This window comes from Mirounga angustirostris, unplaced genomic scaffold (genome assembly GCF_029215605.1).
Source record: "Mirounga angustirostris isolate CCGP_5_RB_7025 unplaced genomic scaffold, mMirAng1.0.hap1 SCAF_7, whole genome shotgun sequence".
NCBI lineage: Eukaryota > Metazoa > Chordata > Mammalia > Carnivora > Phocidae > Mirounga > Mirounga angustirostris.
The window spans coordinates 99,142,037-99,154,551 of record NW_026991715.1 but is presented as its reverse complement, the minus strand read 5'-3'; positions in this window follow the sequence as shown (position 1 = coordinate 99,154,551).

The window sequence follows — 12,515 nt, the reverse complement described above, 5'->3', positions numbered from 1 at the left end:
ATAATTTTAATCAAATCATCTATTAACCCAGAGGTTTTCATCCTGGGATCTAAATTCCCAGAAATCTTCAAAGATAGTAACAGAGGGACCTTAGTGATGGAAGATAGGGAGCCCTTCCCCCAATGAAAATATTTGAGAGTTTGTGAAATACATTTGTCTTCAAAATTGAAATCCTGCTCTCGAAAGTAAGATATTAAAGGGAGAGAGGGCTCTGTGAAGGAGAACCCCTGTTAAATAACAAGAAAGGCTCCAGAGGCTAACTGAGGAGCAAGCTTGAGGGATAGCTCAGTGCCACGGAGGTCGAAAGCTACACGAGTATGAAATGCTGTGAGGGTGGACTTGCAGAAATTTTGTTCTGACTGGATGAGTTCGCAGCCACAATTCTGGGTTTGAATTTAAGGGCAAACTGTGTGTCAGTCTGGCTGGATACATTCACTAAAACAAATGATGAACTCTCCACTTGAAAAACAATGAAGTAAATATCTGCCATGGCCTTCATTCTGCAGGCCCTTAGAAACAGTTATAAATTAAGAATTTAAGACAGAGTATCTACACTATGCCTGATTCAGTTTCATTTTTCTACATTTCCCTCCTGGTATTCAGAGCCTACAGATACTCAGAAGAAGAAAAGAATATACATACAGTACATACTTAAAATGTTGAGATATAAAATGTCTGTTTTTTTATATCTTGGTCCTTGCAATAATCCAGGATAAATGTGTATCCCATTGTTGTTTGCCTATAGTTCTTTTTTATCACTATTTTTAGATTTTATTTATATTCAAGTTAGTTAACATATAGCATGCTATTAGTTTCAGGGGTAGAATTTAGTGATTCATCAGTTGCACATATCACCCAGTGCCCATTACATCACGTGCCCTCCTTAATGCCCATCACCCAGTTACCCCATCCCCCTCCTTCCCTCCAGCAACCCTCAGTTTGTTCCCTATAGTTAAGAATCTGTTATGGTTTGCCTCCCATTCTGTTATTATCTTATTTTATTTTTTCCTTCCCTTCCCCTATGCTCATCTGTTTTGTTATTATATGACTATTAAAAATTCAGGGAAAAAATAAAATATTCTCAACAGCAGTACACAAAGCATCACTTCTATTTTTCATTTAAGATAACAATAACAACTTAGGATAAATTTTCATGTTTCTGCATATCATTATGGCTGTAGTTTAAAAATAAAATTTAGAAAACTTCTGCTCTTCCTCTGTTGGTCTACTTTGTATTATTGTTAGTATTATTTTGCCTACAAAATTTATAAAATTGGCTTGCTTCCAACCATATAACTCCAAAAGCATACTGTTTCTAACAATATTACTTTATGGCAAAGGAGAATCTTCCTGCCGCAAATGTTTAATTAATGTCACAATGAAGGTAAAACTACCTCCAAGTTAGGAGAACTAAATACATTTATCCTAAATATTACCTTTTAAATTAGATAAAGTTTTGAAAATCTGCTATCAACTTACTATTTCTATGACCATTTGCTAATAATCACCATAATTGTAATGATTGTCTACCTTCATTTATCATTTATAGTGCCTTATAGAAGAAAAAGCACATACAACATACCCATGTGCATAGTAGGCGCTAGCATGCTCCTCTTACAGGAAAAGAAATCAAAGTTCAGAAAAGATGCCCCATGTCATCTAGTAACCAGGATTCCAACCTGATTTCATGAAGAAACTATAAACTGTATGTAGAGCCTAATAATTTAGAGAAATAATTAAATCATTATGTTTTAATGGTAGAAGGAGGTCCAAATACCATCCGGTCTGATCAGATGCAATGTGATGATAAAAGCTCAGACATGTCCAGTCATCTCCTCAGTGTTACCCCACCCCCATCCCCATTATCTTAACTCCTTGGAGGCAGCATTAACGTTCTAGTTCCAGACCTGTGGCACTGGCTAATGAGCTTTTTCTGTCCTCTTAGGAGGATTTACCTCCTTAATTTTAGCAATTTTATTTCTTTTTTTTTCACATTGACCAACCATTTTAATATCATAGAGTCTTAAATTATTTAGAACAGTAAAGAATGATGCTAGCCACCAAATCCAATCTAACCTCTTCGATTTCTGGGTAAGAGAACAAAACCCAGTGTGGTTATATAATTTTCCCAGCATAGCCCAGCCATATCCTAATTTGGCAAAATCTCTCTGTGATCATCTTAGTCGACTTATTTGCAAATCTAAACTCTGATTTTATAATGGTTAAAGCAGCTCTCTTGCTACTTTTCAGTTATATTGGAATGATCACCAGGAAATAGTGTTTTAGTGGGTATTCTCAGGTTCAGAAGAGCAATAAATGTTATTGAGTGATAGATAAAATTCACTATTATAATAGATCCTGAAACTGTTAATATGACTAGTAGCACAAGATAGAAGAGCAGTTGGTGATATTCACCAGTGTTGTCTTGGAAGAGCTAGAATAAGACAATGGATTTCAACATGAACACCAGTCTTAAAATATATATTTCCATGTTAAATATATTGAACATTTTTATGGACCATATACATGCAAAATAGAATCTGTGCAAATGTACAATTTCATGTATATAGTTACACACATGCACACATACATCGTGTGTCTGTGTGTGTCTGTCTTGTTTAGTTCCTATCTGTATACTATAGTATGGTTCAAAAGTACCTTTTCTGTTAAAACTACTGCTTGATTCTCAACACCTTGCTATCTTATCTTCCTTCTCTTCAATCTCTCAGTTAATGGGATTTCTATAAACCTGCACGACAGTGGGCTTGGTAGCTCAGTAGATTAGTCTGTGGGCTTTCATCCTTGGAACCTGGTTCAGATTCAGGCCCCACCAAAATTTCCAATAATCATCCATGGGCAGATTGCTCTCAAAAGGGCATGAAGCCTAGTTTATCTTTGAACCTGATTTGGAGCTGCTTTTACATCCATCCTAGACTTGAGGTTTCATTCATGCAACTGAGAAAAAGGTATGAAATGTGGGCTTCTGCCTTTGGGCTGTAACTAGTTTCCCTTCTGGAAACAGCAACAACAACAGCAACTCAGTACAAATATCCAAAAGTAAAGCAATATTGTCTTTCCATGTCTTTACAACCCCTTTATTACAAGGGTCTGATAGTAGTTTTCACTGTCTCCTCATACCATGTTCTAACTATATTATTGCTCATAGACAGACAAATTATAGAGTGATTTCATCATATTACTCCTTTAATTAAAAGCCTGTAACGATGCTTCTTTGTTGTCTGTTCTACATTAAATCTATATATTCCTGAATTGCAAGTTCCAACCTACAGACTTTATTTTTTCTTCTGCAGTTAACAACTTTCTAATCAGGCGGGAAAACTCACCATCTATACATAGCATTCTTTCTTTCTTTCTTTCTTTCTTTCTTTCTTTCTTTCTTTCTTTCTTTCTTTCTTTCTTTCTTTTCATATAATGTATTATTTGTTTCAGAGGTACAGGTCTGTGATTTAACAGTCTTACACAATTCACAGCGCTCAACATAGCACATACCCTCCCCAATGTCTTTCTTTTCTGAGCATTTAATTCTGTTACTGCTCCCCACCCTGTTCCTTTTCACCTGCTGGAATGCCTTCAGTCTTCTTTTTCAGTCCCACCTATTCGTTATGGGCTGACTGACTTCATCTCCTCCCATAAGCTGTGCTTCTGCCATATCATTCAACAAAAGCTCAGTCTTCTATAAGGTAGATTAGAAAGAGCACTAAATTAGAAATCAGGAAACATCCTTCTATTCATCTCTATTTCATTAATTAGCTGTGTATCTACAGCAAGATATTGATGAGGATGAGGAAGATGATGGTGGTAATGTAGTAAAAACAATTATGGTTATTTTCTGAGTACCTGCTAGAATCTGGGCAGGATGCTGGGTGTTCTTTCTGAGGCTTATTTCAATATGATACCATGAATATATAACCCTAATATTCAATCCTAAACATAGCTTGTATGTAAGACTCACTAGCCCTTTTAATAGGGAAAAACGTGGGGAATTTTAAGCAATTTGCCAGGTAGCAATAGAGCCCAGACTTCAACCCATCTGTTTGATTGCTTTGTCTCATTTCTAATTGTGATGCTGCTAATCCTATCCTCTTAATCTGAGTTTCACCTATCAAGTGAAGGGATCTAGACAGGTGATCATGAGGTCCTTATAGCTCGAGAATTACAATGGTTTTATGAATTCTTACTTGTTTCCACTGTGCCGTATAATATTTTTTAAGTATCTGTGACAGATTAGATTTCTCCTATTTGATGGATACATATATAAAATGTATATATATATAACACAAATAATGCTGAGTATTCAGTTAAGATTTTTTTGTAGGCAAAATAAAAATTTTAAAAATACATAGCCTACAGCCTTTTATTTGCACTAAATCTAGAAATAAAACACTGAAGAACCACTTCACTGAAAGATTTACTTAACAAGGGTTTGAATCCTCCCTACTTTGAAGAAAGTTTTATTTTAAGCAAGTGGGACACCATGTTAAGCACAGTGTCTATAAACTAAAACTTAAGAGATTTGAATATTCTTAATGTCTTTGTTCTGCATGATCCCAATACTATGAACTTTCAAACCTTTTAAAATGGGAAAAGATTAAGAATGACATATAATTTTGAAAGAAACTATTGTCTATTATTACTAATTATAATAGATTTATTCAGAATGAATAATATCTAGAAAATGTTCATGACCTTTTATTCCCCAAGATGGTGGAGAAGCTAGATGGCTAGCTAATTTTTCATTAGGAATCAACTGAGTCTGCAAATCTATTCTCACAAATATTAGTACAAATAAAAACTGTTAAGAAAAATGTTCATCTTCAAATAAATTTATTTCCTTTTTTCAGTGCAGGCACCCTAAATTAATTGATATCAAGTCAGAATGATTATAATATCCATTTCCATTCAAAAATTCTAATAATGAAATTTGTCCTTCCATATTTCTGTTTATTTTATTCACTCATTCTTGCATAATAGAGAGCAATAGTTAAATTTTTAGAAATTTCCCAGTTACTTATATTTACATTTTATTGGTGCCAAATCAGATGTGAACAGCCTATTTGATCATTGGAGTTGACATTAGTGTATCAAACAAGAGAGAATTTAGTAGTTGATCAATCCACCTAGAAAGAGTCTTTCAAGTCTCCAGCTTAGCCTCAAGAAAATTAGGACATTTTCTTGCTTAAAAAAAGCATTTCTCAGTTTATCAATATAATCATTACCATTATTTATTTAACCAACAATTTTAAAGGAAACACTGGGGCACAATAATCATTTCGGAGTCGCTCAGAATGAGATTTCAAATCCTGGTGTCACTCTTCATTGGACATTATGGTAATCCCTTCAAGTCTCTATTTCCTTATTCTAGAATATAAACAGTAAAAGTGTCATCCCAATGGTGTTTCTGTAAGGATTAAATGATATCCTGCAAATGAGTTCATCAGAATGCCTTGCACATAATACACATTTAATAAATGTATATGTTTAATTAATGTATGGCAAATTAGGCATAGTTAATGGCATGGTTGAGGAAAATGTCAATACTTTCAAGAAGAGAGAAATAGTTGGGTGGGAGGGGTAATAAACTATTTAAGAACATACTAGTCTTACACCTTCTCATTGCATGTACTTCAGCCTATATTTTAAAAAAATTAGTCTGGAACTGAATGTATTCTAGGACTTAGGGTATTATATCCTATTCTTTTTATCCTATATAGTTCATGCATTTATTCATCTCTCTTTTATGCTGAAAGGATTATAGGGTTATTTAAAGATGCATCTAGACATAGTAGCTAAGACCCATCCATAGTCTGGAGGCCTACAGACTGGGATTAGGATATATTCTAAATAGTTTACATCCACTCCCCCTGCTTGTGTTCCCTCTCTCACTGTGTCTCTCTCTGTCAAATGTCAAACACCCAATTTAGCACTGTCTGCCCTTAGCGTACTGCATTCTTTTTTTTTTTTAAAGAAAAAATTCATTACCATGTATCCAGAACCCTGTTAGTGAAAGGTATATCATCATAAATGAAAAATGCTCCTTACCTCTATGGATTTGATAGTCTAGAGCAGTTGTTGGAAAACTGCAGCCCACAGGCCAGATCTGTATAGGCCATTATCTACTTTTGGGCCACAGATACAATAATTTAAAATATTGTCGTTGACAGCTTTTGCACTAGAAAGGGAGAGTTCAGTAGTTGCGTCAGAGACCTGAGGGTGGCAAAACCTAAAATATTTTCTATCTGTCCCTTTGCCAAAAGTATTTACCAACTCATGGTCTACAGGAAAAAGTAGACATTGAATAAAGAAATGGATACATATTTAATTTTAACAAAATTGTGACAGGTGCTATTAAAGAAAATAATATGGCAGACCTAATTTGAGTGGTGTGGCCAGGCTTCCATTACAATAACATAGCTAATAACCCCAAATCTCAGTGACCTAATACCATACAAATTTGGTTTTTGTTCACACAAAACCAGCCGCTGTCCAGCCAGCTCCCTAAGGCATCTGTCTTCTTTGAGATGCCTCAGTGATCCATCAGGGTCATTGGCTCCACCATCTCAACGAGTTCACTGTTAAAAAGGAAGAGAGTCTGAAAGAATCATAGAGGAGGTTTTCACTGACCCAGCCTAGAGGTGACATTTGTCATTTCTGTTCATATGTCATTGGCTGGAACTAGTCACATGGCTGTGCCTAACTTCAGAGAAATGGGAAGTATCTCCCAGATGTGTAAGAAGGAACGGAAGTCCCAAAATTGTTGAGCACAAATAATATTTGCTCCATCATTCTGAGAAAGTTATGTCTAATCTGAAACCTGAAGATGGAGAATAAGGAACGAAGGTAATGAGGAAACAGAATCTGAAAGGAAACAGGATTTGAGAAGATGGGAAAAAAAAAAAAAAAAGTAAAGCCTCAATGTGTTCCAAGAATCAAAGACCAATGAGTTGTAGGGAAAGTGGAGTAAGATGTGATTAGGGCAGAATTCAGGAGAAAGATCAGGCAGGGCCTTATAAGCTCTGTGTATGTTTGAGTATTATTCACTTGGCAGTCAGTAGAAGGTTGAAAATGCAGGACATCATCTCATTTATGTTATAAAAGAACCACATTACTTTCTGAGCGAGAATAGATTGGAGAACTTGTCTATGTCAGGTAAACCTAGATGAAATTCCTTCTCTTTTATTATGAATTTCCTTGCCATCTCATTTATAGATATGGAAAAAAAATTAATTAATTATTTTGCCACTGAAGGTCATAAAACAGGTATAAGAATTAATAAAAAGAGAATTATTCTATTGCAGAGATTAAGACATACGCATAAACTGAAAAGTTATTTCCTTGAGAAATTGAACCTAACACTTGCCACAAATCCCCCAGACCCATCCCTGTTCATATAGATTATGCACCAGCGAGGAGACAGAGATTAATGATGAAGAACCTTATCAGGAGCCTCTTTTGTTTTTCTTGCTATAAAATGTAGTTTATGGAACCACTCCATCCTGAAAGAAAGCCCATGTTTGTTCTCTTGTTTTCATTCCCTTTCTCTCTTCAGGTGCCAAAGAGTTTTTATATGTTAAAGAGATGGATTTTTATGAAACAGGAAAATATCATTTTTTGGTTGACTCTTAGGCATAAATTTTATAAATACTAGGTAATAAATCATGGAGCTCCAAATAATATATGTGATATTATAAATGTAATTTCAATGTTTTCATGACTAGCTAAATAACATAACTCATCCACAGTGCAATCACACCTCTTATAACAATTCTTATATACATATATCAGGTTAATTATAGCCTGCGTATCTGACAAGAATTTTATGACAGCTGAAAACAGTTTTCATTTCTCTTTATAAGTAGGTGATATCTTTTCTTATTTGGGGATTATTTTATTAGTTGTATTCAGCATGAGTTATAAAGAATTCTCTAAAATCCACAGTTCAAGTTTATGAGATTTCTAAGATTCTAAATGCAACTCTATGGGTTCTTTCCCAGTTAAAGTTAACCCTGAGTTTTATGCCACACATCACCTTCATACAAACACTTCCTCTAAGGAGCCAAGGAAGAACCAGCTCCTTTTATGACTACTGACTCTAAAACAATTTGCCCAGTAGAAGAAACAGTTTGCATCTTCTCTCTTCAATGTGGAATTTGTTGTAGAGCCCTCATGACTCTGACACTCACTAAAATTGAAGGAGAAAAACCTCCTTTGGAGGCACCATGGTTTTCAAAAAAGTAAAGTGCTCTGATTTTATAGATATCTTTGTGTATTAGCAGAGGAATGTTGGATAAATCCACAAGAAATGGCACTTCCCTTCTAAATATTATTTGAGTTGGGAAATGGAATGAACACAAATCTGTATTTTAAAAATATAAACTGTGGCTCTACTTGTCCTGTGACAGCATGAAAATCGCATATTTAATCAGGAAAAAAAAAATGAAGCATAAACTGAGTGTCTTTTCCGTGTAGAATACGGCCATATCAAGGTAAATCTTTTGCCAACGGCTCCTCAGTTATGGTTTTTCATGTTCTATGTATGAGAACCAGCACACTTTTATTTTGATAATTTCAAAAGTTATATGATGAATTAAAGCAAATGATACTGGAGAAATTGAGGATGGAACTGGAGAGTGTTATGCTGAGCCAAATAAGTCAATCAGAGAAAGACATGTATCATATGACCTCACTGATATGAGGAATTCTTAATCTCAGGAAACAAACTGAGGGTTGCTGAAGTGGTGGGGGTTGGGAGGGATGGGGTGGCTGGGTGATAGACATTGGGGAGGGTATGTGCTATGGTGAGACTGTGAAGTGTGCAAGACTGTTGAATCACAGATCTGTACCTCTGAAGCAAATAATACATTATATGTTAAAAAAAAGAAAAAAGAAGATAGCAGGAGGGGAAGAATGAAGGGGGAAATCGGAGGGGGAGACGAACCATGAGAGACAATGGACTCTGAAAAACAAACTGAGGGTTCTAGAGGAGAGGGGGGTGGGAGGATGGGTTAGCCTGGTGATGGGTATTAAAGAGGGCACGTTCTGCATGGAGCACTGGGTGTTATGCACAAACAATGAATCATGGAACACTACATCAAAAACTAATGATGTAATGTATGGTGATTAACATAACATAATAATAAAAAAATGCTAAATAAATAAATAAATAAATAAAAAGAACTGTTAGAGGGGCACGTGGGTAGCTTAGTCAGTTGAGCGTCTGACTCTTGATTTTGGCTCAGTTCATGATCTTAGGGTCCTGAGATCAAGGCCTTCATCAGGCGCTGTGCTCATCATGGAGTCTGCTTTTGTACCTCTCCCTCTGCTCCTTCCCCTTCTCGCCCCCTGTTTTCTCTCTCTCAAATAAATAAATATATAAGTAAATAAAATAAAATCTTAAAAAAAAACTGTTAGAATTGTAGTCGTTAATTGTGGGTGCTTAATATGTGCCAGACACTGTGCTAAGCACTTTTCATGTATTTCCTCTTTTAATCCTTACCAGAACTATGAGGTAGAGATATTATTATTCCCATTTGACAGGATAGAAAGTTAAATCTTGAGCATTTCCTTGATGTTATACATGGAAGATCAGAAATAAGAAATTTATTATTTTCTTCAGACCCAATTTTGAATTTTAGTTTTCCCTAAGTTAAACTCTCTCTTCAATAAACAGGAAGAAAAAAAGAGAGAGAGAGAGAGAGACTTTTGCATATTCCCAAAAGACACCAAATCTGGGTAGTAGTTTGGCACAAGGATTAAATGGATTACTAATAATTCAATGATCATAAGCATAGAATGGTCTTTTGTGGAATGCCACAAGTCTCTGAGCCACTTGACAATTTTTTTTAATGCTAAGGTAAGTGTTTACATGGTTGTTTACAAAAAAACAAAACAAACCAGTGTGTGTCTGTGTATAGATGATTATGAGGAGGTAACAAACACCAGGATGGCTGTCACACAATTTAGAACAGTAAACACTTTCGAACAGAATGTATTTTAATTAAAATAAGTCTTTAATTTGGGTCAAGAAAAAAAAAATAGTAATTCACTGTTGAAAAGAAAACAAATATTTGAGTGTGCTAACATTTCGGTAGTTACTTTGACTAAAGTATTTTAAGTTTTGCAACAAATCATCTTTTTTTTAAAAAAAAACAGATAAGGCTTTTAAAAAGTTGAATAACTTATCAGGGTCACAGAGTGGAGAAGGAATTCAAGAATAGATCTTTCTGTCACCAGTCATTATATGTATGTGTGAGCGTGGGTGTTTTTTTTTTTACCTTTGAAATATTGCTTTCTATCAAGCACATTATAAATAATAGCATGTGAAAAAAAACAGGTTTTAATTAAAAACTCAATTAGCAAGAGTTAACAAATCAGCATAGCTAAAACCCAAACACAGTTTTTCCTTATATTAATTAAGATATGGAGTAAGAAGATCTGGAGTAAGAAAGGAGTTAGTCTGTCCCTCCCTCACTCTGAAGTGTTCATGGCCCATGTGGAAACTTGACTTGCAGCCAGGGCCACAGACTTGAAAAACATTGACAAATGGCATAAAGCAAAGACAGATAACAAGTTGAGAGACCATCTCTCAGGAGGAACAGTGAAAAGAATGGGACATATTTGTTAGAGAATTAAAAAAAAAAAGTGTAGCAATTTGGTTGGACAAAACAACCAGCTTTATTTTTTAAAAGGATTCCTTTGTATAAAATTTTTTTCAAAAAAAAATAATATATTGGCCCCAGCTACTTAAAATGAACATGTTTGTCTATTTATGTATCTGCATGGTCCTAAACCAATAAAGGCATAATTGTTATTGTTAAAAAAAAAAAAAGGATGCAAATTACCAGTGTAGTATGTTATTTTGAACAAAGTGGAAATGGTTACTACATTTCTCCAAGGAGAAATTCTGGTAATATATGAAATTCTGTGCTAGTAGGCCTGTCCCCCTGCTTCAAACAAATGAGAGGAAGTGACTTTTGAAAGCAGGTTAGAAGTACCTAAAACTTTAACAAGACTTAAGGATACACTTTCTGAATTTGGAAAAAAAAAAAAAGATATTGGAAATACTTCTGCTTTGGGTGCAAAAAAAATTTGGAATTTCAAAAAAATTTTTTTTCAGTGTGACTGTAAAAGGCAGTTTTCCCAGAGATAGATATTAGTACAAAGTAGTTTTAAACTCAGTATAAGATAATTAATATATAATTCTAAAGTCCAATATGAGTAAGCTTAGTAGGAGTTTTTCTATGGGACTAGAGCTGCAGAGCTTTGAATAGTTATAACAGCTATAATTTGTGACTTTCTAATTTGTTCTTAGAATTTGGATAATTCCAATGATTTCTTTCAAGCTTGGCAATTTATTTTGCTTTTTAAAACATTTTATCTGACGTGTTACATGTTTAGAGAAGTTGGGAGGATTAAGAATGATTTCACAATAGTCCACCATTTTGAAGGGAAGTTCAAAACTTCATTGTGATTATCATTCTATGACTTTGAAAAGGTTGGGAAACAAAGTGGCAAGCGTACTATGACTAAAATTCTTGTCTTACAGACCTCTCACTATTTATAACCATTAGACCACACTGCTTTGCATTTATAAGTAAATTACATCATCTTCTCCATGATCTGGACTATTCTTAAATTGTCAACAAAGATACCCACAGTAAAAATGTAAAGCTTGAAAGATCTACCATTTCATTGCAATCATCAAAAGAAAAGCTTCCATAGTAGCTCAGCACTCTCTTTCATGACCCATGACCCTTATTTAGCAAGTTATGTTTGGGATCCAGCCTAAATCCCTTCTAGTTATAGTCTCATCCTACTGCCTCTGTTCTTTTGCATTGCAGTTAGACAGAAATTTCTCAAAAATGTAATTCTTTTGGATAGTTTAGGTCTTGTGTTCGCCCATAAAACTGGGCCCTTGTTTCAATGTATACTACAAATTAAAAGGACTGTTTACAGGTGTTTCATTTGCATTGGGGTTTTTTAATTTAAAAATTTGCCATATGAAATTCTTACAAATTAATCTATTTCATTAGAAATATTTCATATTTTTAAAAATATTTCGTATTTTATTTATGACTTATAATTTCATATATATATATATATATATATATATATAAAACAGTACAATGGCCATGCAAAGAAGAAACCTGTGACCATGTGTATATGTGGGACACAATTGCTTGCATATATGTGAGGGGGGGGTTTTGTGTGTGCTTTGTTTTTTTACAAATTAATTTCCACTAAGCCCTATTCAGTCTCTTCTAAGGGAGTTGTAAAAATTTTCTAGTACAAAGTCCTGTCATTCCTACGCACCTTTTAGCTTGCAAACTCTGGCAGTTATTTCTAGTAATTTATTATTCTAAATTAAAGCTATTCAATTAATGCCATACAGTTCAACTTTGTGAGGTTTATTAATATTTTCTCTTCTTCAGTTCTCTGGTACATGGGGGCATAGACTAAGAGTCATGGGGTTTGTAAGCTGCTGTATGATTAATAGT